This window comes from Ursus americanus, chromosome 14 (assembly GCF_024610735.1).
Source record: "Ursus americanus isolate L20-20 chromosome 14, mUrsAme1.1.p, whole genome shotgun sequence".
Taxonomy (NCBI): domain Eukaryota; kingdom Metazoa; phylum Chordata; class Mammalia; order Carnivora; family Ursidae; genus Ursus; species Ursus americanus.
In genome coordinates this window covers 30,537,982-30,564,425 of record NC_142140.1, presented here as the reverse complement: position 1 = coordinate 30,564,425, position 26,444 = coordinate 30,537,982, and the positions used below count along the sequence as shown (strand labels likewise).

At 43.3% G+C, this 26,444-nt stretch overlaps 1 protein-coding gene and 1 pseudogene across 8 annotated transcripts in view; one reads left to right on the top strand and one right to left on the bottom strand.

Annotated features, from left to right (window-relative positions):
- Positions 1-26,444, bottom strand: part of FHIT (fragile histidine triad diadenosine triphosphatase) — a 1,378,910-nt gene that overhangs the window by 54,636 nt on the left and 1,297,830 nt on the right. The window lies entirely within an intron of this gene.
- LOC148108929 (large ribosomal subunit protein eL32 pseudogene) lies at positions 8,789-9,347 on the top strand (annotated as a pseudogene).

Here is a 26,444-nt window from a genome sequence, read left to right as displayed (position 1 = left end):
ATGAAATTTAATAACACCATTTTATTTTTCATTATATTTACTTTTGTAGTTGCCTTCTATTTACAGCCCATTGTACTACTTTTTCTGTTACAAGAATGATAGAATCTTTCCCTTTTCCATGAATGTTTTCAGGTAGAAAAAGGGAGTTGATTTGAAGAAGCATCAGTAGCAGTAGAATTGGTTTCTAGACGTGACAGAGACTGTGATTAATGATTGCTATGTGGGAAATAAGGAGTTATTTGCATTTGCGTCCTGCTCTTTCACTTCCCAGGCAGGCTAAGAACAGGGAGAAGGCAGGGACAGGAAGAACTGGATGGTTCCTTGTAACGATTCATGTGTCTTTTGGAGTTTGATGCAGATGTCACCTCGCCAAAATCTGAATCAGTGCCCTACCCGTGTGCTCCCCTAGCACCCTGGCCACCCCTCATAGGCTCTGACATGGCTCCTTTGAGCTCTGCTTTACATCTGTCAAGTTCTCAGTGGTGTCCACGTGTCTGGTACAAAGCTGAGCAGAGACAAGATGCCAAATAAATACATCTTGGTTGGAGGGATGAAATGGAGAGAAGCACATAATCCTTTTTAGCTGGCTCTGGGCCTCCCCAAGAGAAAAGCAAAATGAGGTGACCAGATAATCCATGTCACTGATGTTACCCACCTCCATGGGTGACAGACACAGAAGACTTGATGTAAATTACTCAGGGTGCAACTTCTATTTCCCCTTCCATTTTGAGCATCAGAATTTGACCTCCACTGGCCACTGAAACACTCTTGTGGCTTGGCCCAGCTGGGTCTAGTGCCCAACAGGGGAGCGCAGGAAAGGATACACAGAAACCAACAGGACATAAGCTTGTGTGTGTCCCAAGTCTGTCTTTCTACTGGAGCTTTACCTCTACAAATTTGTAGCACTTGAAGGTATGTTTCCCTAGCCACTTCTGGACTGTAACAATTCCTTTTTTCCTACTGACAAAATCTGATACTTAGCCTGGAGCACTTTCTTGCCAAGGAGGAACTGTGTCAAACTTGTGACGCGTGATAAAATACCACGGTCATGTGGAATACTGCTTTGAAATGTTGCCAGGGTGAGCATGCATGCAGAATGATGGAAATCGCCTGCAAATACAAATGGTAGCTCTGTGGCTCATCTGTAACCTCAATGTAGGAAAACGGAGATATTCTTTTCCCTCCTTTGCAATTTGCACAGCCTCTCGTTGGAAACTACGGAGATTACCCCACTGAAAGTAACTGCCATGTTTACTCCACGCACAGTTTTTACTAATACAATATCCCCATGTAGTCATTGGTCTTCTAGGGTTCCCCCGATACTCTAAGCTGTTCCGTAGTGCTTCTGTGAATGTCTCATTGAAGTAGTCATGTACCCAAAACCAAAAGCTTTATAGAAAGGTATAGAGGTCATTTGTACAGTGCTGAAAACGATGTCCACTTTGTCCACCTTAGAAATCAAGACTGCATAATTGAATGGGATTCAGTCCTCACTGTACCCTCCCCAATGCCCCAACCCCCTCACACTATGGTGAATTCAATGGGAATTATTACTGGATTGAGCTGCATAATTAGAAAAGCCACAACTGTAGGGTGTTTACTATGTAGCAGGCATTTTGTCCTCCTTTAGGTAAATAACATACTATATAATGAAAAGAACTATCCTCATTTTAGTGTTGAGAAAAATGAGGCTCAGAAAGGATAATGTGATCAAGGTCTCACAGACAACAAGCATCCCAGCCAAAATTGAGCCCCAGGTCTGTGTGATTCCAAAGCTTGATTTTTTTTTTTTTTTCCATGATGAACCGTGTTGAACTAAAGCCAGTATCCTTCCTTCCATGAATTGAGGTCAAAACTTCACTATCTGTGGGCTTTCAACATTATTTGTGGTTGTCATGTACCCGTAACTAGCAAGATACACAAACCAATGGGAAGTTGCTTACTCATGAAGAGCCAGTAGCCTAATGAGAAGTTTCTCATGCACAAAAGATGACCAAGCAGTAGAAGAAGAAAATTCAAGCCCATTTCAAAGGCATCTGTGTCTTTATGAAAAGTGAAACCCCATTTTCTTTTTTCTGCAAAGGGACAATAAGAAAATGCATTTGCTATGTATTGATTACTTCACTTATTCTAAGATACAATAGTTACCATTGGTTAGGTACTTCCTACATGCCAGGTACCCCAGGCTTACGTACCCCAAAGCCTATGCACTTGCTGCTCCCCAGCTGGGAACACACTGATTTCTCCTGCTCATGTGGTTGGCTGCCATCCCACCTTCAGATCTCAGCTCCAGGGCCACCTGCTCAGAGAAGCTTTGCCTGAACCATTGACCTATTAGCCTCCTTCATTAAAGACTGGCCCTTTCCTTCAGAGCATTCTCTGCATTGGTCCCTATTTGCTCAGATGGATCAGTGCTTGGGTCGCCCACTAGACTCATGCTTGTGTTCCCAGCACTCAGCCCTGGGCCTGACTCAGAGGAGCCTCTCAAAACCTGTTGGTGGAAGAATTGGCACTGTGACCGACTAAGCACATCTGCTTTCCTTTGTTGATGAGGTGCAAGAAGGGAGGATGGTAAGAAAATGTACAGTGGGGTTATGAGGCTAGATCTCCTCTCTGTTCACCAAGTAACGTCTCGGATTCATGTGCTTTGCTGAGTTAATTTTGATGTTTTTTTCCCTCATCTCCAAACAGCAAGTCATCTTGCAGATCAATGCCTGAGACTAAAGAGACTTATGGAATGTTAAGATTATGCACATAAATGTACCAACTATGACAGCCACACTAAGAAGAATAGTAATATTGTGCCGAGCGATAGTTTATCAACCTTTGCCACTTACAAAATTCACAGCCAATTTAATTAAAAATATAACAGCTCTGAAAGCTGCTAAAATGAGTACGACAACAATCAATCATTTTGTAATGGTGTTGAAGATCCATTAGGGACGTCGCAGTAGATGCCAACTTTTTTTAAGCCCAGATAGTAGGGGCATTTCATTCTGCACAATTAATGTCACCGCATTAAAATATTGACTATCTATAAAGAAGAAAATACCAAACATCTTTATAACCCACATTTTTTATGGCCAAAACTTGCTTAGAAAGGTGCTTTGAATTTATTTGTTATAAGCTGCACATTTCACATTCAGAAAATTAAAATGGTTTCTACTGACTAACTCATTTAATCATTTAGTTGATTTAATGAAAAACACTATGCATTTTTCTCTTTCTGTTGCTAAGATTAATACTTTCTGTTCATTAGCAATCAAATATTGCAGGAAGGTTTACATCTTATTCTCACTTAACTCACTGCCTTTTATTTCAAAAAATCCTAATAGAATTTAAATGGTATCTTTTAAATCACTTGGAAATTTTTTCTCTTAGTAACTCACTTTGTCTTGTGGAAGACACAACGCTCGCTGTGACACTGAGACATTTATCCCCAACTTCCTTTTCCAATCTTTCTTTCTGAGGCGAAGGGGGAAGCATATATATATATATATAGACAGGGAGTGGAGACTTCAGAAAAAATTATGAATGCAGCTTCCAGTGCCTCTAATTCATTTAATACATCAGCAACATTGTACCATCCCTTAAGATTCTTATTAGAAGAGTTCTTTGATTTATTAGTGGGGTTTTATGAGCTACCTGGGAGAATGAACCCATTAAAATGTTAACCATAAGCATCTGGCTTTCATTTAACAAGGAATCAAAGCCACTGGGTACAAGTGAATGGGCGCAAACATGGCACCCTTCTGCCGTCACTCACGGAGGTTCCCACTGTAAATGCCACTTCCTCCCAGCTGTGCCCTCTGCAGGTATGGCCTTATCTCTGCTCTCCACTGTGATTTTCAGGTGTATATAAATGGGCAGTTAAATTCCACTTGAAATATCTCCAAAAAAGAAATACCTCCAAGGGCCGATTCTACAAAGGAATCTTTCTTATGACCAGGATGGTTACAAAAGAGTATAATCTATTTAAATTGCTGAATAATAGAATCAGTAGTTTAAAAGCACTGTGCCAAGTTTTTCATTGCTACCATGCCAAAAAAAATGTTTGTTGACCCCCCCCAAATGCTTGATAAGAGGAAATAACAAAAGGTAGACAATGGTGTTTTGTACTGAGTATAGATACAGTGGTTGAAGGACCCTGGGTGCCTGGGTGTAAAAATATAAGCACTGAATCAGGAATGTTAAGAGGGTGAGAACAAAGGAAACTTTTGGGCAATAAGAAAATGATGCACTTTAAGGTGATACTCCATGAGACAGGTAAGTACAGGAACAGGTGTATCCCTAAATTTTACTCTCTATTTCAAGGTGTTTTCTGCTTTTCTTGTGTATATGCATGCATACATGTGTGTAGGTGAATTCATCTGTCTTCCTCACTGTGTTATATATTATTGGTTGATTGTGGGAGAGGGACATAAGAATTTTCTTTTCCAATTTATAGTTGGGAAAACTGAAATGCAAGGCATAGGTATACTTGGACCCTAGCATAGTGATCTTTCCTTCTGAGCACTTCTAAAAAGGTAATTGTTTTATCATTTGTGCAATTATTAAATGCTTGTCGCTGCTCTAGACTGTAAGATCCATGAGAGGCACAGCAATGCCTTTCTTGTCCATCAATGCAGCCCCAGCACTAACTTGGTTGGTAGATGCTTTGTAAATTTCTTTTGAGAGAATGGATGATTTTCCTAGGTCAATACTATTGGAACATTAGCAAAGCAAAACTCCAGGTCACCCTTGTGTTCTATTTGTGACTTTCTGTTCACCCTGTGACTCTGTTCAAATACCAACCCCTCTGGGAAGCATTTCTGAGCTTTCTCCTCTACTTTTTCTGGGCTCCATTAATACTGTATATCCATCCCTCTGTGTTTTGTATACGTAGCTTTCCTTTTTGCAATGGAACCCCTCTCTCTTCTAGGAAACTATCATATTCCTTAGGCTTGGGATGGAGTTGATTCTATTTCTACCTGGCCCCATACATGGACTCAGGATCTCGATCTGGTCACTCAGAGAACCCTATCCCTCTGGCCACAGTTCCTGGTTCAACAGTGGGCATGCAACTGAAGTTGGACCAGGGTCCTCTGTGTAAATTTTTGTATCAGCATCGCTGGGAAAAATAATCTTTCCACTTAAGCTAATAGGATGTAAGCCTCTAGCTGCTGGCATTCACATAGCCTTCCTTGGGAAGAAGCTACCTGAAAGCAGTAGAGAAACACAATGTCCTTGGTGACACGGCTTGTGCCCCCTGATCCAGCCATGCCTGAATTGACGCTACCATTAGACTTTCAGTTACATGAGTAAATAAATTCTTCCTACTTCCTTTCAAGCAGTTTGACTGCTGACCATGGCTTCTTGAGAGCAGGGACTGACTCACTTCTGTATCCCCAGAGGACAGATCCTGCCCTCAGTAAAAGCCTGTTCAATGATAAGCCAACACACTTCTTAGGGCAAGGACATTTCCAGGTGTTCGGGGAGTAAGACTATCAATAAAAGCTATTTCAGGGGGCTTTGTATCTTTTGGATCAAACTCTCATAAAAGAAGGAAGAGAGAATACAGACACTGGATGTGGAGGTGTCAAGGTCAATTGTAAGAGAAAGTGTAAGGCGCTCGGCCCGAAAAGATGGCTCTTACATCAGCTTACAATAAGGCAGTGGGAACTGTGCAGCCGCACAATGGATCTCACATTTCTTCATTCCTACAGTGACTAGGTCTTAATCATCGTGACAGTATGTCTGCAGCAAATGGAATTAACAATCCCACATGCTTTGAAAATGTTAAATTGTTAATAAGCCCCTTAGAGCCTTGCTTCTTCTTTGAACTCCACGACTGGTTTTGGGCCACAGAGAAGTGTATTAAACCATCTCGATTTGAGCTGGTAATTGAGGGCCTCTCAAAGCCTGCCCAGAAGAGAACGTCTTCCACTGTGAAAAGGAACAGATGGTGCCGACGTTTGATTTTCGTTTTTAAATCTAAGGCCTGACCATATCTGGCAAAACAATTCAAGGAAACGTGGTTTTCCAACCATTTGAAAGGTGAAGGTTCCAGGTATACCCTCATTGTGATCCAAAAATCTGTCCTTGTGTTAAGGTTAAGAATCACCCATACCTGAGTTTAAATCCCAGATTTGCTACTTTTTTGGCTGGAAGGCCTTGAACAGATAACTTAATATCCATGAGCCCTTGCATTCTCATGGATAAAACCAGAGTAGACAACCTCTTCACAGACATTTTGTGAAGACTAAATCAGATCACTGATGTTAAATGCTTAGCAAGAATCTGGTACATGCGAAGAGCTCAGTATACATTAGCTATGATTGTGATGACAATGACCATGGCCATTGCAAGCCTTTAAGCCTAACAGTGCAATGCTGAATGCTTTATTAGCCATAAATTAACATCTTAAATGTATCTGTCCACCTGTCATCACTTCCTCCACATAGTGTTCATACTAGCATCATGTCAGATCTCCTTTCCTTTTTGTTTTTCTAGGTCTGAAGTCCCGTGAAAATGTGATGGTGTCTGAGTGAGGAGCCCCCCTCTCAAGCTTCGATAGCACCCCATGTGTTCTACATGATACCCCCCTCCATGCCTCTTTCCCAACGCACTGTGGTTGCCCATTGACTCATTTCTAGAATCTTCCTCACTAATTATAAAGGAGGCTCAGGGAGGTCAGGGACTGTATCTGCCCAGATCATCATTTTATTTCCCTTGCTTAGCTCAGTGTCTGGCAGATAATAGGTGTTCAATATTTACTGAATAAATACATGAAAATCATAAAGCTTTCCCTTGACCCCTTAAATATTTCACCCATATTGCAGCTTTTGCATCTCATTTAAGGGTCTATCTGGGGACTCCAGAGTAAGAACCTCTATTTTAGATGATCATTAAAAACAAAGGAGGGAAATTTGCAGGTCAAATAAAGAAGCAGCCTTTCTTCATTACAGGCCAGAAAGAATGTGCAGATCAGGTGTGGGTCTCAAGAGAGGAAGGGCAAAGTTGGTGTTGACATGGCATTACAGATGAAGGGAAGCTTTGTCCAAGTCCTTCATATGCCTTAGATGACCATGAGAGCCAAGCCTTGCCCAAGGACACATGGCTAGTGGCAGAGAGAACTCAAATCTGCCAGCTTCCAGACCTGCACTCCCCAGACCCTCACCTCCCCCCTCTCATGCTGCCTGCCAGAAGAACAGTGGTTGCAGGAATTCAGTGAAGGCTTCCTTCAGAGCATGGCCAGAGGATAATTTAAGGCAATGCAGAATTGACATGACCTTAGTGAAATTAGGGCACAGGTCTTTAAAAGAAAGATTTGATTCAAGTGGGTAAAACCTTTGGAGTGAAGTTATTGCCCTGATGCCTCATTTGAAAGAGGAAACCATTCTCGTTCTTTGTCCTTAGTGGGGGTGTAACTTCAGAGGGAAAAAAGGCCTGGTGCTGGAGAGCATGCCCAGTGAAGTCAGCAATCCTCTTGTGTTCCCCGTTCAGGTTCTGCAGAGCCCTTAGCCTTGGCCCCCATGGACTCCCCCAGAGCGAGGCAGATACAGACCACAGCACTTCCCAACTACATTTCACGTTAACACGAACCCTTGATGAGCTTCTTAGCATGGGACACAGTTTCGGAATCCATTAATCTCACCGTCACATATGCAAGATGTTTCGGATAAGCTCAGCCAGAGATTTGTGGTGGTGTTGTTGTTTTTAAACTAGGAAAAAAGAAACTCACACTCCCCGTCATGCCAGATGCTCTATCAGATAAATATCACACAGTTTTGTAGAGAAATATTATGTGATTTAAGAACATCTGCAATTCTCTAGAACATACTGTTGTCAGAAGCTGACTTAAACTAAATATCACACAGCAGACTTTCCTTCAAAGGTCTTGCACTAAATTGTCCCATTACAGCACAAATGGCTCCTTCGGAAACAGTATCAGACAGAATTAAAAATGTGCCAGCTCATTAGCATCGCCACAACTCGATTTCAGAGGCACTCGTGTTATCAGTGACCGAGCTCACTCCTGTTGCAGAAATGGCAAGCACAGAAGAGATCTCCCCGGTTGCTACTTTGGTTTGCACTGGGTGTTACACATTCGAGACATCATTTGTCCCTTACATTAATTCGAGCAGCCACCACTATTTACAGGGGGCAGAGGGAAACACTAGGCGCTGTGTGTTAAGAACTTCACACACGTGACCGCCTATAATGTCCTCAAGGGTCCTGTGAGACAGCTACTACTGTCCTGCAGGGTAGGGCACTGAGGCCTGGTCCCCATGGGGTGTGGGTGGGGGAGCATTTGTTGTGTGTTAGGCACTCTGCTATATGTTTTATTTATATCTCATCTCATCCCACCAAACCCTTTGAAGTCAGTGCCATCATCACCCCCCATGACAGATGAAGAAACAGTGACAGGTCTCTAACTCAGCCCTGGTTTACTCCAAAACTCATGAACATGGTTTCATTTGATAATATGTGGGAAGGTCCATTTTTTGGTAAAGAGTGAGGTCTACGTAGTTACACCTCCTGGACTCCATCCTCCCTATCTGGATGACCTTGGGTAAGCACTGGTAAACCTTCTGTGGCCAAGTTTCCTCATTTGTCAAATGGCATAATACTAGTAACTACCTCAGAAGGTTGAGAGAATGCAATGAAAAGCACTTATCACAGTGTCTGGCACATAGTAATTACTCAGCAAATTGCTAGTATTGCTAATGATAATACCAATAACAGGTCTTATTATTTTTATAGAAAATAATGCTACTTCAGAAAGTATACAGAGATTAAAATAAACCAAAACACTACCCTGAAGGTGAGTTTAATTATATAATAAGGACGAAGGTCAAAGAGAGGCTGCCACCCAGCAGAACAGAGCTACGTTCGTTAGAAATGGTGGCTGAAGGCGCCACTCTTCCTCGGTGCTGCCTGCAAAGGTGGCAGCCATCTCCTACCGGCATCATGGCTGCCCTCAGACCTCCGGTGAAGTCCAAGATCATTCAAAAGAGGACCGAGGGGTTCATCTGGCACCAGTCAGACCAATACGTCAAAATTAAGCACAACTGGCAGAAACCCAGGGGCAGTGACAATAGGGTGCATGGAAGATTCGTGGGCTGGATCTTGATGCCCAACATTGGTTATGAGAGCAATAAGAAAACACAGCACGTGCTACCCAGGGGCTTCCAGAAGCTCCTAGTCCACACATCAAGAGGTTGAAGTGCTAAATGATGTCCAACAAATCTTACTGTGCAGAGATTGCTCAACAGTGTCTCCTCTGAGAACCGTGAAGCCTATGTGGAAAGAGCAGCCCAGCTGGACATCAGAGTCACTAATCCAAATGCCCAGCTGTGCACTGAAGAAAATGAATAGACAGCCTCTGTGCATGTCATAGTTGTGTTAATAAAACCATTAAACTACCATCTGGCTAAACACATAAATAAATAAAGGTAGCTGAAAGGGGAGTCTTCTCTTTTTAGCTCGAACGGGCTTATGTACCTATCTCCTTTCTGGAAGTTGTGCATTGTTCGAGTGTTTGTACAGCACACAATGACCTTGTCTTCCTTTTTGTCTCTATCAGAATCTCTCCTGAGTGTCCTGCCCTGGGATCCTTGTATATGTTCTAGTCTGTGGCTGGAGGCAGAGGTGCAGACGGGGAGCATGGAGCAGGAGCGTGCACCTTAAGCAAAACATAGTTTGTTCTAGTTTGCATTCAAGACAAAATTGTGTCTAGTGATTGGGTAGATGTTGCAGTGGAGGCCGGACATGGTGTCTCCATTCTTTGCTCAACACACACCAGGTTAGGTTGGTCTGTATTTAATGCTCTCTTATGAGTATCCAATAAAAGGAGACTAAAGTCCAAACCCCTTACCCTGGTCCTGCATGATCTAGCCCCAGCCTACCTCTTTCTTTCCCCCACCAATACCCATTCTCAAGTATCTCTTGAACACATGGGGCTCCTTCCATCCTCAAACTTTTACCCCAGCTCCTCTCCCTCTGCTTCTGTTTGACTTCTATTTCCACGCTCTTCAGCATGGCTCCTTCTCCTGCTGGCTCTTGGCTCAAATGCCAGTCTTCCAAGAGAACTTCCCTGCAACTCCCCAAACCACTGCAGCTCTTTCTAATCTTTTCCTCGCAGTACCCATTGGTACCTGAAATCATCTTAAGTATTTGTGAATTTATTATCTGTCTCCACCAAAATGGAAATTCCTTGAAGGAAGAGACCGTGCCTGGTTTGCTTATTGCTGATTACCTTGTGCCTGACATGTCGAAAGCGCGCGATAAATACTTGTAGAATCGAAGAATGAGAGGCTGACAAAGCAGTCAATAGATCAGGAGTCAAGAGCTGTGTCTTCTCATTCTCATTTACTTCCCCTCACCGGCCGTGTGCCCTGATTTAGTCCCATCCTTACTGAGTCTCGGCTCTTTGTCTGCTAACTAGGACCGAAGATGCTTATCCTTCTCTTACAGAATTTCCCTGATAGATTCATATTTATGTGCCTATGAAAATACTTTATAAATTGTGACTATCGAGGATGCAAAATAGTTTTCAATCCCCATGTCAACGCTGACTAGACAGGGTTGTCTGAAGCACAGGCCTGCATTGTTCTGGGTGAGGAAAGGTGCAGCAATCTTTAGTGATGTCTGCCCTGGAATGGGGAGAGGGTATCAGGGGGCCGATGTGTCACTTATTTGCTATCTTACATTTAATATCACTGCTAAAATTCTAATTTTTTTGGGGGGGGAATCATCATAAGAGAGAAGCATCAAGAGAGGCAGGAAAGCAAAACCAGGAGTGTCCCATGTACGGCAGTGTCGCTCAGTCATCACACAGTAGCGATGTGAGCTGAAAAATTTCCTAAACAGTGAAAGGCAAATGTATTCAATGAAGCTGCAGTATCATTGGTATTTCCTTTTGGATCAACCATGTCCGTTACGTATAAAGGAGGTGCAGTCCAAGGATCCTCCCTTTTTACCCCTTGGTAACCGACCATGGCACTCTCTCTGACACCGCTGTTACATGATTTTGAAGGTGGTGAGACAAATTTTAATTCATTTAATAATTAGGTCAATAAAAACCATTATAGCTGAGAGCTCCATTAAAAGTCCATCATGTTACCTTAATGGGGGAAAAACTAATATAGTTCTGTTGGAATTTTTCCATGAAATTAATATTAGAGAATTTTAGTGGGTGTCTTAAATAGCTTAAATAGACATTTTTATTAACAGAACTAATCATGGAATTAAAACAAATGCAAATTGTTACATTTGCGATGATAAAGTACCCATGTTCGCGGGATTTTTATCAGGCCGGTTCCTGTGAAGAACATTTACTATCACTAGAGCAGTACATTAAACTTGCCTGGACGGCTGCTCATGGCCCTTCAGAGGCTGCCAACCCATGTTTTGGTGATTGCTTCTTGAACTCCATGCTGGGAAGCACTGCAGAGCCATAGTCCCCCCAGATCAAAAGGCTTTTCTCAAGTCCTCTCTTTGGTTTATAAGGTTAAACCCCCATAGGAGGTTAAGAGCTAGGACATCTGAAACAGTTCAGAAAGACCCAAGACATGGAAAGGGTTGTGTCTACACTGCCCAGAGATGTTTGATCACCTCTATGTCATTAGCTTAATCACTAAAGGCAGAAATTAAGATGAACTAAAGTAGACTCAAGTGTAGGGTTATGTGATTTGGGTAAATTCTGACCAGGAGAGCTAGATAGTGGGAGGAAAAAGATTAAACCAAGGGCTTACTCTCTGGCCACACGAATCCTATGATTCTGGGAGTTATTCAAACACACAAGTCCCCATGTATGGCTGCATCATTGTTAATTAGATGCTAGAAACTACTTTCATAATCAAACATACCAGATAAGGATTCAAGGTGATCAATACTGACCAAAGGCCAAGGCTACAGATGTGTCTAACAACATAACACATGAACAGGACATTTGCTGATACACACAGAGAGGTAGCGGCTGGAGTATGTGAGGGCATGCAAAAAGCATGGGACTTTGGAATGGGAAGCCCTGCATTTAATTCCAGCTCTTCTGCTCTCAACAGCATGACCATAGGCAAGTCAGCTCACCTCTCTCCTATTCAGTTTCAGCATGTGGAAATGGGGATCGATGGAGCCCATGGTTGGCAGGGTATTTGAAAAGAGACTGCAGATAAAGAATAGTACCGCAGCTGACAAAGAGTACAGGCTATTCTTGGGCGTCTGGGCACATTCAAGGTCTTATTTCCCAGGACATATTTAAGGTACAAAGGGGAGGCCTTGTCTAACTCCCAGCTACGCTAATATGCTCCCAGAAAGGGTTATGCATGACCAGCCATCTGGAATCTAAATACCAGAGGGAAGATTCACAACTTCACCAATTACTCCACTTTCTTCCCAGGGAAGATTCCCATGGATTACAGACACTAGGAAATCTATGGAAATATTTCTATTTAACTCCATTCTAAACACGTCTGTTGGGAAATCTCATTCTATGGTAAAAGAGGCTTCCTTTGAAGGCATATGTAGGCTGATGTGTGCAACATTTGCAATTAACTAGCATTTCAGGTGACAAGGCAGGTCTTAGGAACAGGGAGGCACAGTAAAAACGAACAAATTCCTTTGCTCTTCCTGACTTCTAACCAAGAGTTGGTGTCTGAGAAGGCTTAGGCAGGTCCTATTGGTCACGGTTATAAAGCCATGCGAAACAGAGAAAAAAATACCTTAAGAAAAAAAAATTTACTAATGGCAAAAAACACGCAGTTCCCTTCTCAAGGCCTGTGATTTTCCAACAGATGGGAATAATCTGCGTGGGTTATTTTGTGCCTGGGAAGTAGAAGGGAAAAGGTGGGATTCACAACAATTTGAAGTTGTTACTAAGGATTCCTGTTTGGAAACCAGTGGGGACACTTTGCCCTAAAATAAATAAATTCTGTGTTAAAAAAAGGAAAAAAAAAAAAAAAGGAAAAGAGAAGATAGCCCGAAAGTCCTATAAAAGAAAATCCTGAAATCATCCAATAAAATTTATTTTGGAGGGGAATGTTGGAGAGAAGAGGCCCTTCCTGCAACTTCTTTCATTTAGTTTGTGATATTACTGGGCATTAACGGGAGATTCACTATTCCTGTGGCAAGTACTTACTTTTGCTAAAATTACCAAATATTCTCTGGAACAGAGAATCTTATCAGAAAATTGATCTTTAATACATAAAGGCATCTTGCAAGAAAAAGTCCCTTTAGGGGGATTTTTTTTTTTTTTTTAATGGTTCACTGCAGGCCTTTCACAGTCTCATGGAAATTTGCAGATTGCTCAGATATTGTTTCCATAGGGAGAGGGAAAAGGGAACAAAGAGAGACATAATACTTGGGACTTTAGACGCTACTACCATTTTCCAGTTTATTCAGTGAGGGCAGCAGAGGCTAATAACAAGGACGTAAAAACTATTCAGGAATACAAAATTATTGACAAAAAATCAGTTTGTGCCTTGCCTTTTCCCCTGTGACTCTGACAATTGCCAAGAACTGTAACTGTACCCGCTCAGTATTATTTAAATTAAATTATCAAATGCAAATGCTAAAGATGAAGCTCTCAGCAAAGCGCTGGATTAGAACACCACATCCCCTACGCAGACTAAAAGCTGATTACTGGTTCTGGAGCTATAAACATGTCAGACAATAATTTAATTGCTTTGCAGGTAGAGGAATATGCAATATTCTTATTCTCATTCTGGAACTCAATGTGACTCTTTAATACAACATAATGATCATAAACACACACAAAGTCCTCACTTGACACCTGCTTTATGGTAAAAAGAAGCTATAGCGGATTTCAGCAAAGCACAAGGAACTAGGCAGTGCCAGATTTTTTAATCACTAAGCAAAATGGGTTTCTCGCCACGTGGCCCAGGCTTTTACTCTGGTTCGTAGAGTTAAAGACACATTTTCAAAATGGGTTTAAATCTATAATGAATTTCAGGTGCTAAGGACCACCTTCTACCAGCTAATTTGCTTCCTGCCTTCAGCTGAGCTGTTAACCGGAGGCAGCCAACATGTGCACCCCTTTCTTGGGCCACCGGTGAACACAGATGTCACAATCAATACTCATTAACTACAGAACCAGGATCAGAGGAATACTCAGGAAAAGAGAGAGGGTCGGAAATGTAACTAGGAGGACTTTATAAGCACTTGGGAGCCTTCCAGTTGCTGCGGGTTAAATCAAAGGAGTGGAGCGGTTAGGAAGAGAGGTAGGGAGGAGAGGGACTAACATTTGGTGATTCTCTGTCTTGGAGCCCTCCACGCATCAGCTCCTGACATTCCTGAGGCTCCCGGGAGGCTGGCCGAACTGTTCTGCATCTTGCCGCTGAGAAAACAGAGGCTCCCGGTGACTCATCTAATATCATTCAGTCACAAAGGGGCACAGACAGGGCTAAATCAGGACACCACATCATCCCCCCCTTCCCAGTTCACCATGAGAGGCGTCAAACATTTCTTTGCAAATGGGATGAACAAGAGACCTTGAAGTCCGGGGTCCAACTTGAATACTAGACTCCCCCTAAATGCTATACAGAAATCACTTGAAAGAGCTGCGCAATCGTCCCTCCTCGTTTGCAGCCCGTGCTATGCTAAGTCCTCTGGTCGAACACTCAGCGAGCACCATGTGTCAGGCCCCGTGCTGCTTCTGTGCTTCTCCTCACAGCAACCCCATAATCCTCGAGGAGACACCCAGCCTTTCACCGACATGAGGCTGCCTTGAATGATTCACTCCCAACGGCGTCATGGTAAACGCAAGTGTTTGTCATTTTTTGCACTTTACTACATTTTAACAATTTCTTATGATGGATATATTATTTTTTACAAAATCAGGAATGATTTTTTTGGAAGGAGGCTGGATGCAAATGTAAATTCACCAATATAATAAGCATGGTTAAATCCGGGCGGTGAGAATACAGATGATTGTTATTTTCTTGTTTGTACGTTTCTGAATGTTTAGTTTCCATGAATAAGTGAAAATGTAATCTTTAAAAAAAAGAAAAAAAATAGCAGCCCTTCACTAGTGCTACAGTGAGAGCAGAATAAAGTCCAAACTTTTTATTAAATCATAGGAAGAACCAGTGCTTATTAAATACACCGTATCAATGTCAGGTACAACACCTGGCATTTTCCGTGCAGGACCCCATCCACTCCTTCCGACAAGTCCGGGAGGTAGATGTCACCATCCTCACTGTGCAGATGAGTAGAGTGAGGCTGCAAGTGTGTGGGTGACCTGCACGAGGTCACTGGAGCATCTGGTCTCCACTAACCTCTCTGGCCTGAAGTCGCCTGTGGGTCCCCCGACCCTTGCTCATACTGGGCTCCAGCGACCAGGGTCCGTTCCTTTTCTCTGACCACAAGCTCCGCATTCTCAGGTCCGTACCTTTGCTTACTCCCTGTCCTCTGCTCAGGAAGCCCTCGTCCCACCTCCATCCGTTCTCCCAAGGCCATATCAAAGATGGCTTCTTTCACAAGTTTCCCGGAGACTGCTGGCTGCGAGTCACCTCTGCCTTTCCCACATTCTGCTTAGGATGAGCCAGAGTCTGCCCGACAGCGGAGCCCTTTGAGTGCTTTGTGTGCGTGGCATGTTCAATGTTGTCAAGACTCACTGATGGAGAGATTTGGCACAAAACGTTCTACATGTCTAGTTGCCCTAGCCCTCCTTTCCTGCTTGGCAATAACTAACAGTAGCTAAGTAACCACTGCACTCTTTAGACAGGAAATGCTTGCTCGGGTTCATAAGCCTTCTTTTTAACCCCACTTCCTGCCCTTGGTGCCTTTCCCTTCACTCACTGCTACTTTCTGGCCCCTGTGGACACGTATGTTTGAGACCTCCGATTGTTTGCCTCTGATTGTTATTTTAGAGGTTCTTTATCTCTGTCTTGCAGATACAAACCCCTTATATGTTTGGCATTCCCTCCCTCCCACTGCCCAGCACAAAGTAGGTGCTCCGTGTGGGCCAGAAAACGGTGACGTCACTATTGCCAAAATCCTAGGGAGGAGATGATGGAGATGATGATGGCGGTGGCCTGGATTAGAAACACTGAGAACAGATTCAAAAGAATCTCTCCTCTGAAATTACAGCCCTTATTTGTTTCTTTTAATACTTTCCATCTTGAACTTTAGGAATCTGGATATACTTCTTACTTAGTCTACTAGATTGTGCCCTCCTTACATGTTGGGTACAGCACTTGGCCGCCAACACCCCCAGCCCAGCCTGGCAGCATGGCTCACCCAGACGAAGTACTGGAAGAGTATCATTTGAAGGATCATAAACCTTGACCCTGAAACCCAGCATTTATGTTTCTGCTACATTCAAAGCCAACCAAACTCATGTCCTTTCCTCCCACTCTCTAAATTAAAAGCTCAATACATTAATGACCAGAACGAGTCAAGAGTCTAAGATAGTTCCCCCCGCCCCCCTCACCCCAGTTTATAGACAGGGGCAAGATAAATTTTTCCCAAGTTGCAGGGAGAGAAAGAAGACTAAAGATATGCACAGGACCAGGCGAGGTTTCCATGTTCATGTCATCTCATGGTCCTCATTAGTGAGGCTGCTCTTCTTCTGGGCCAGCTGTAGCACCTGCATTGATAGGAGACCCGTGAGCTGGCTCCCGCTGCATTAGCAGTCCCTGCCTCTGTTTTGGCAGAAGTGCTGGTTTCTTAGAGTGTGAGGACACGCAAATGCAGAGGGCCTCATTTTAAGAAAACATTTTGCATATGAACAAAGGTGGAAGGATGTCAGGCTTTTAAAGAGAATCTCCATCCCACTCATTACTTAGCAAAGTTATCCAGAGATTCTGCTAAGTAAAGAAGTTCTTGACCTTTTCAAGCTATCAAAGGTGACCCAACAAAGCAAAGGGGCTTTGTTCCCCCAATTTCTTTTTCTCGGTTGCCTTGGACAACCAAGCCTGAACAAAACAGCCTCAGGGAGACTGCCATGTAATAACTCTCTATTTGCTTCAGCAAGGGACATCTCAAAGGAAGGATTTTTTAAAAGAAGAAGCGTATCAGAATGAAAGGAGGCACAAGAAATCTGACAATCCAGGGCACAGAGATTCTGAGTAGGGATAAATGCACACAGGAACTGATTTTCGGAGCTAGTCTTCTAGCATTTTTAAGTAGCAGCTTGGCATCAGGCAAGATATGAATACTCTTCATTGATGTGACTTTATTCATGAAATAGCCTATTTCCTTGAGCACGAGGGGGGCCTCGAAGACATCTCACGAAGCTACTATCACCTCAGATTGTATCTGTATCTCAAATTCTTTTGGGGAGAGAAGGAAATTATAGAACCTATAAGATGGGCTCAGAGGTTCTCATGCACTTAAATCCAAGCAGGGACTGCTATGGCTTGGTCAAGTTTGAAAATGTTTAATACACCACACATTTTCTACACTGTAGAATTTTAGGGCCCATATCTGTTTACTCCCTTATCCCATGTATCTGGGTTTTTCCTTAAGGAAGAGGGCGCTGCCATCTTGGTCTCATGGAGCTCCTCCTTGTTGACTCTTCCAGGAACTGGTAAGGCAGGTAATCTTCAGGGGATGTCCTAATCTAGAAATGTTGGAGTGAACTGCCAAGGTCAGCTGTACTCTAAGTTTTTGGGAAAACCATTCTTTTCTCTCTCCCAGGTCCGTGTGCACTCTCAAGACTAGTATTTCCTTACTATTGGAGTGATCTAATCTTAGAGTATGGTGTAGGCTTAAGGGAAGGGAGGCAAGGAGCAAAGGAAACCATTCTGTGTGCTTTGTTTCTATCTATAGTGAAGCAAGATCCCTCTTCCATCTAGCTTAGAGCAGTGGAAATCTGCATGGGGCATGGAATCAAAGACTGAGAGCCTTTTGTGTGATTTCATGTTCTGTAGGCACTTACCCTTTCATAACTTGTGAAGAGAGAGATGAGGGCTGGTGAAGCATTGGAACAGTATTTGGGTGATTCTTAACCCCAGGTTTTCTATTTCTGACACGAATATTAAAAGCGATTTAATGCAATTCATTTTATAGATGAAACATGGGAATCCAAAGTTAGGGAGAAAACCCACCCAAGGCCGCAAAATTTGCACTCTCCTTGGAATGTCCCGTACTTATATCAGACATGCCCACTGTCCCGCCAGTGGGACAAACTCTCCAGGCTTGGACTCCAGCCTTCTGTTTACACTTTTTCCTCCATGACAGAACATACAAAACCTTTAGGGTTCTTGCCTATGGAAAAAAGAGTATCCTGCTTTCCAAGGGAATCAGATAATGATCGGAGGTTAGACTGAAGCCTAAAAATTGACTCTACTCTTTACTTCTCTTGCCAGATAACCTATCCGATGCTCTGGGTTTTATAACATTCATTTTCATCGGATTGTCTCATATGATTCTTACAATCTCCCAAAGAAGAGTGGGAAGGGAAGTGACATCTGCAAAGTACCATACCATATACCATGTGCAGTATACACTTAAGCCTCATTTAAGCCCCCAGAGAGTCCCCATTTTACAAATAAGGTAGCTTATAGTAATGAGACACAGAGAGGCAAAAAACCTGACTGTGTCTATAAATCTGGTAAATGGAGGAAACTGAATCCAGCTCTTGGACCTCCAAGTTGTATGTTTTTTCCAATGCCCATCTCACTACTACAGTTAGACTGAACATGGTTGCATCAAAATCGTCACAGGAAGCTTCTAGATCTCCAGTAACATTTCCCACCAATGTGACTTTTTACCCACTTGCCTCTCTCCCATCGTGCACAGTCATTATTGCCTCAAGTGAACTGCTGCACATTAACAAATGATATATGTCCCCAGCTGGCAGGACCAGACGCAGCTATGGAACATGCTGATATCCTCCTAGTGACTTGACCCAAATCACCACCGGAGAAACACCAAGAACAACAAAAATCAAACGCAAACCACCAAAAGACAAGTATACTCTTCATCTCAAGATAAAGACAAGGGAAAGATGCTCAGAAAATCATATGGCTTCTTTGCTCTACTAATTAAGTGTCTAGTCTCAGTTCAGACAGTTCTAGAAACAACAGTCATAAACAGAGCCATTGCCACACCTCTGGGGACTAGGGAAAGCACCAGAAAAGAGGTCTCCACTGGCTGTCATGGCTCTGGCTCTGACCCTCTCGTACCAAAAACTCTATTCAGGGACTTGCTTGAAGACATGCCCAGATTTCTGTATCACAGAAAAACAGAAGGACTATAAATAGGTTAGATATTTCAATGGACATCTAAAATTGTATTTTGGAAAGTTGCACTATATCTAATTGGATAGGATTTCATTGAAATCCCAGTGAATTTTTCATATAGCCTCCCAAATCCAATGTCATACATTTGGAGTGTGTGTGAAGGGGGGGAAGCAGCTTAACACCAGTGAGAAAACAGGAAATTCATAGTGGGTGCCATCCTCTGGAATGAGGTCCAGAGCAAGGCAATGGGATATAGTTTGAGAGTTAGAAAAGACTTCAGAGGTCCTCTTGTCTTTTCATTCTATAGGTGAAGAAAGTGAGGCCCAGAGAAACTGATGGCTTTTTGAAAGTTATATAGCGACTGAGAGTCAGGGCTCAGGCCTCCTAAGTCCCAGGCCTCATCACGAGGTTATCCAACCATAACGTAGGGTGGCCACCATGCATAGCAACATTATACCGTAATTTCAGAAAAGCAAGGGAAAAGGGATATATACCCAATGGAAGCTACTCTGGATTAGCAACTGTAAGATGAGCATTTGAAGGACACAGGTGACCAGTCTGGAAGAGTGGAGATACAGGGTCATGACGGTGCCTACGGATGTCGGAGAAAAAGACATTAAAATGATGTTCCCACAGAAGAAGACTCAGACTTCAGGTTGGTTTCATGGGGAAGATAGAGAACCAGTGGGTAGATCTGAAGGGAGATTTTTTTTTTTTTAATTATGGAAAAATACACATGAAATTCTCCACTTGAACCATTTTAAGTGTATAATTCAACGGCATTTAGTGCAGTCACAATGCTGAGCAACTATCACCACTATCAAGTTCCAGAACATTTTCATTATCCCAAAAGGAAACCTGTACCCATTAAATAGTAATTCCTCATTTCCTCCTCCCTCCAGTCCCTGGCAACCACTAATCTGCTTTCTGTCCTGATCGATTTGCCTGTTATGAGTATTTCATATAAATCGAATCACACAGTAAGTGGCCTTTAGAGTCTGGGGTGCAGATGTTCTCACAAGGCACTCGGAATTGCAGGAGAACTACAGGCTTTGCAAGGCTATTGCCTCCCAGAAGGCTCGCGCTCCAGCCAGGGCTAGAAGTCCCCTTGGTGGGGGCTCTGTCACGAGAAGTGGGCCGGTAAGGGCCCTAGGATGACCTCTCCCATTGGCACCCCAGCTCTGGCCCGCGGCCACCCTCTGCTGTATCATAAAGCACAAGTCTAGCAAACCCCGTTTATCCTGCTGATTTCCTCTCTTGCCGCTCTTCTCCCACCTCCCGTTCTGTTGACACTTGTTTGCCAATTTACCTGACACACCGCGGACAATCTTCCCCTCACTTGAGCATGTCTGACCTGAACGTACAGCTTTCTGCTGAGCTGATCCGGAGTTTTCAGTTGGCCGTTAGTGCGGCCAGGCGTGTATTAAGAGCAGGGATAAATAAGGATCGTCAGAGCTTTAACTACTGATTTGGCTCAAGAAGCTCGGGGATACTTAAAAAGTTAAAAATTGAGCTACCCTATGATCCAGCCATTGTGCTACTGGGTGTTTACCCCAAAGATACAGACGTAGTGCAGAGAAGGGCCATATGCACCCCAATGTTCATAGCAGCAATGTCCACAATAGCTAAATCGTGGAAGGAGCCGAGATGCCCTGCAACAGATGACTGGATTAAGAAGCTGTGGTCCATATATACAATGGAATATTACTCAGCAATCAGAAAGAATGAGTTCTCAACATTTGCTACAACATGGACGGCACTGGAGGAGATAATGCTAAGTGAAATAAGTCAAGCAGAGAAAGACAACTATCATATGATTTCTCTCATCTATGGAACATAAGAACTAGAATGATCAGTAGGGGAAGAAAGGGATAAAGAAAGGGGGGGTAATCAGAAGGGGGAATGAAACATGAGAGACTATGGACTATGAGAAACAAACTGAGGGCTACAGAGGGGAGGGGGGTGGGGGAATGGGATAGACCGGTGATGGGTAGTAAGGAGGGCACATATTGCATGGTGCACTGGGTGTTATACACAACTAATGAATCATCGAGCCTTACATCGAAAACCGGGGATGTACTGTATGGTGACTAACATAATATAATAAAAAATCATTATTAAAAAAAAGAAAAAAAAAAAAAAGAAGCTCGGGGATAATCTATAAAACCTGACAGTTGAGGGCAATAAAATTAGCTACGAAAGGACTGTAGGGTGGAAACATTGTCTTGTGGTGCTTTGCCCGCGACACACCCTTACGCACAAAAGCCGCTATAAACACTCCGACACCAGCCTTACGACAGCTTGGAGGAGAGGCGTTATGTTTGAGAGGCTGGATTTAAAAAAATCAGAGGGGGAATCTAAGGGGATCACCGAAGTGTCATTGTCCAGGTGGTCATCATAGATTTCATCCATGACATGGAAAATCATACTAGAACAAGAATATCAGGCCTGTTCCGTGTCCAGGACTAAAAGTTAAAACATTCTTTCAAAAAAAAATTAGTTAAAGAATGTGTACTGGGTTGACTGGTGCCCTCCAAAAACTTGGAGGAAATAGGTCTTTGGAGAGGTAATTAGTTACATGAAATCATACTGGATTAGGGTGGGCCCTAAATCCCATGACCAGTGCCCTTATAAAGAAGGGTGATTTGGAGACACAGACATCCACAGAGGCAAGAAGGCCATATAGAGGTGGAGTCAGAAATCGGACTGATGGGCTGAGAAGCCAGGGAATGCCAAGGATTGCCAGCAACCACCAGAAGCTAGGAGGAAGGGAAGAAGAATCCTTCCCTAGAGCCTTCAAAGGGAGCATGGCCCTGCTGATGTCCTGATTTTGGACTCCTAGCCTCCAAACTTGGGAAAGAATACATCTCTCTTTTAAACTACTCAGTGTGTGGTAGTTTGTTGCAGTCACCCTAGCCAACTATTGCAGAGCAACCTGATTCCCTCTTCTTTTATATGGTGGTACAGACCTATTTAAAAAATGGAAAAGACTTCAGCCTTTGTCACAAATCTCATTATATATGTGCAAATTCCGAACACAGGTTCATAAACAAGTAGTGCTTTCTACTAACCAGGTTCTGTTTTATGTATTTGTCTGGGGGTCTTATTTGTTTCAGGTGAAGAGAAAGACTGACCCTCGGATCCCTTTGTCCTCAAATCTGCTCCTTGCTCTTTGGCGGGTGCCTTTCTTCAGGCTGCCAAGCAGAGTCTTCTCTCAAACTGTTTATCCTTTGCTCCCTCTTGTCATTTTCCAGAGAGAGACCCAGGGACTCAGAGGCAAGCTCACAGGGGCTGAGCTGTGATTCCTCCATGTTGATTATAATTTTTATCACATTATATGGGATCCCTCTGGTGGTTACCAAGAGATATGTCAGTTTTGAGAGATTAGGGACGAACCAAGAAGCTTCAAATCTACAGGATAAGAGAATCAGGGCTTCCAAGTTCTGGCAAGACAGATGCCACACTGCTTTGGGCATCTTCCCCAAGTTTGAGTGACAGCTCCCAGGGCCCAAGGAAGGTTCCATTTGTCTGGGGCATGAAATGCTGCATTTGGTGATCCTTGAAAACTGACCTCATTTGTGTTAATGGGAATAGTAGATGCAGAGCTGTCTTGCCATAAGAAAAGCAGCCCAGAGAATCCCAGCCACATCAAAGGAGTGGGTTCTGGCTGCAGGGATTCAGAACAACAAAGAGACCGAGATGAGAGGTTGATGCGGGCAATATTACCAGACCCCGGTATGGGACAGATTTCTGAGCGTCTCCTCAAACATCTCCAAGAACAGCTCCTCACAGTGACCCTCCAAAGGCAACCAGAGCGGGCCCCCTTTCTTCTTTGCAATTACATATAAAAGCATCTATCTGGCTGGACACAGCCTGTCCCTCGGTTTAAAACAGTGGCAGAATAGGAAACAACTTAGGAAATGAGTCGTTTTCTTGAGTGGCTGGGGCACTCCCGGTTTTCTTGGTAAGGCTCTATTAAAATGCCTTTATGTCCTGATATGCATAGATGTGTTCATTTATAGCATATTCATCAGAAGACCTGAATTAATTGCTCTCTGATGAATTTTCTAACACCTCCTTTCTGCTTCTCCACCTCCCCCCCCAAAGTACACTGATAAGGTCAGCAGCACTATCAAATGCAACACACTTCAACTTCCTTCCAAGCTCATAATTAAAGCTAATTAGTAGTTTTGGTAATTAGCACATGTAAGCTTTTTTCTCTCTGAATTAATAAGACTTACTTGGGTTTGGGGCCAAGTAGACTTTTCGCTCTCTGGTTCTGATTCCTGAACTGCCTTGGTTGGTTATTTTAAGCATGTCTGTTCCAAGTGGAATACTGGAAAGACACCATTACTTCACAGTGGGCTGCTCTCAAGCCAGAGTGTGAGTTGTGGCTAGGCAAGAGAGGAACTGTGGCCACCAGGAAGAAGTCAGAACCCTCTTGGGGCTGCAGTAACTGACCAGCCTCAGCCCCTCAGTGTGAAATGGGTCGTGTCCAGTTAGCACGCCACTGGGACTCCACACACCTCCAGGATGCTCTTTCTCACTTACGTCACCTAGGGATGACATGTCTGCACCGAGCACATCAAATCCTCTTGATTTTAACAGAACGCAGAGGCGGTGGCTGTGGGGAGCCAAGAAATAACTGCTCATTTTGGCTCAAATAAAAATCAAAAAGGAGAAAAATCATTAAGTCAAATCAGTTTCTGCTTTTGTGTAGACAAAGAGATTCTCCAAATAGCTTTATGTTTCTTTTTTTAGTCAGTGTGTGGGCACCCTGTGTGCCCAGACAGAATTAAGTGTATTTTTTAAATCAAGAAATCAAATCTATACTCTATTAAAAGAAAAAAGCCTCTGTGATTTGTTTTCAGACTTTAGAAACAGTTTGAGAAAAATCTTCCATGGGTGAGCTCATTTGCTACCCCTCTCAATACTGATCTTGGGGAAAAAGAGAGAAAAAAAAAAAAAACAGCTCAGTGATTTACTGGACCCCTTAGAAGTCCAGAACAATAGTGCAGGGAGTGGGGAGCTCACAGCACCAGTCATTTTGATGCTTAGGGGAAAGGAAAACAGCCACTTCTGCATCAAGAGGATTTCCGACGAGGCAGCGCAGGGTCACAGGAGTGACTAGTTCTCATTTTAATGGCATGACTGCAGCTGTGACAGCCACATGTGGGTCCGTACCAGGCAACCAATGCTACTGAGAGCAAAGACGCATTTGGTCCTGTGGCTGTCTGTGGCTGTGAAGCTGGCCAGGGATGGCGGGTCCCACAGCCTCTCAGGCTCAGTTCAGGAGGCAGCCGTGTCTCCCCCTGAATGATCTCATTCCAGGAAGTACTTAAGTACGTTCCATAAACAACGGTTCTCAAATAGGGGTGCTCCTACCCCCGGGGGGTATTTGTGATGTCTGGATACATTTTTGATTGTCACGGCCGTTAAGGGAGGTGTGAGTAGGGATGGCTGCTACTAGCATCTAGGAGGTGGAGGCCAGGGATGCCGCTGAACATCCCAGGATGCACAGGACAGATGCCTATAGTGAAGAATTATCTAGCTCTTGAGGTCAAGAGCACTGAGATTGAGGAGCCCTGATATAGAAGACCTAAACGGGGTCTGAGCCCCTGATTATATTTACTAAGTAAGAGCCAAACGTGAGCTTTCTTGACTGCCTACGGGCTGATCTTGGCCTTCTAACAACTGGAAGCCTTCTAGCAGTCATACTACCCCGAGAGGCTGGAGCTGCACCAGGCTGAGAGGGCAGGCACATTCAGGGTGATTCCAACCGCCCAACGCCAAGCGCTGGGCCATCTTACACTACAGCTTGGGCCGACACATTGCATTATGGATGAGCTCACATGCCATGGCAAACAGTTTAAGAACGATGCTTATATCTAATGAATCCTAAATGGTTTATTACTGAGGGTCAAGTTTCTGCTTCCTGTGGGAATTTGACATTTATGAAAACGTCCGTGCATTAATTATTCAGCGGAGATGTCCTTCCTATGGAAATTCACTTTCCTGATACACTTGACAGCACTACATTCCCTGTCTGCACAGGCTACTTTGTTGTTAATCCTCTAAGCATTAATTAAATAAAATTTACAACCAAGCCAGGATACATCTACCCTCAAATATTATGCAAAAGACAGCTAAATGCTCTTTGAGTTTTTTCCTGCTAGTAGCCAATCATTACCCATAGCTATTTATATTCTTCCTTTTGTTCTTTAAAGCATAAACCTGGTGTCTCTTCCCACTGAGAAAGAAAACTATGCTTAGTAATTAAATTACACCACATTAAACTTACTTAACTTAAGTTCACCAGCAGGGGAAATTCCATGCCCCTGGGTTTAACAGTAACTCCTAATCACACTTGCAAGCCATATCTTTTCTGTGAGTTGTTATAATTTTCGTTCCTGGAATTGCATTAAAAATGGTAATGTCATTACTCCTGTTAATGCTCAAAACCAACAGCATAATCCTGCATTTTAATTAGTAATTATAATTAATCATTATTTCATTAATGAAATGTTTAGTTGGTAATTGTCTTTGAGCACCTTACTCCCTGGGCTTATAAGCATTTCATAACATCTAATTCACTGCCTATTTCTGATGAAGTGGCACTGTCAACCTTATTTTACTTTAACACTTTCATGTGGCTCTGCATCTCGGGCCCTTGACACTGGCTGCATATTTACACTTTGGGAAACGTGTGGCTTCTGGCTCTCGATAAGGTTTGCATGAAGACTCCCCCTCGCGCGCTTCTCTGCCAGCTTAAGAAGGCAAGTCAGCGTGCTCCCGGAGTGCATAACGCGTGAAGAGGAAAATAATTCTTGGAACCCTTGGTTAATAATAAATGTGGGATCCAAATTCATGGATTTTTGAGAGAAGATAGAGCAAGGATTTGGGGGTACTCTTTGGAACAGGAAGGTTGATTTTAGAGCTTAAAGAATTAAAAATAAGCTGGGAGCGTTGTCAAGAATTTCACACCAGGCAAGATTTTTGTTGATCCTTTTGCAATTATCACAGATAATCTTATTTACTTGGATGGGATTTTAGGGGTAGGCGGAAACCCTGTCTTCCCCATGAAAATGTAAATACCAAAGGGCAGGGACTCATATATGCCTTGTAGACAAGTGTACTCTCAGCTCCTGATGCAGGGCGGGGCATATACTCTGTTCAACAAACAGCTGGGTAGGTCACTGTTTTGGTGTGGCATGTGGTTAGGCCATGGAGAGGGATACTGAGGTACGAGAGCTG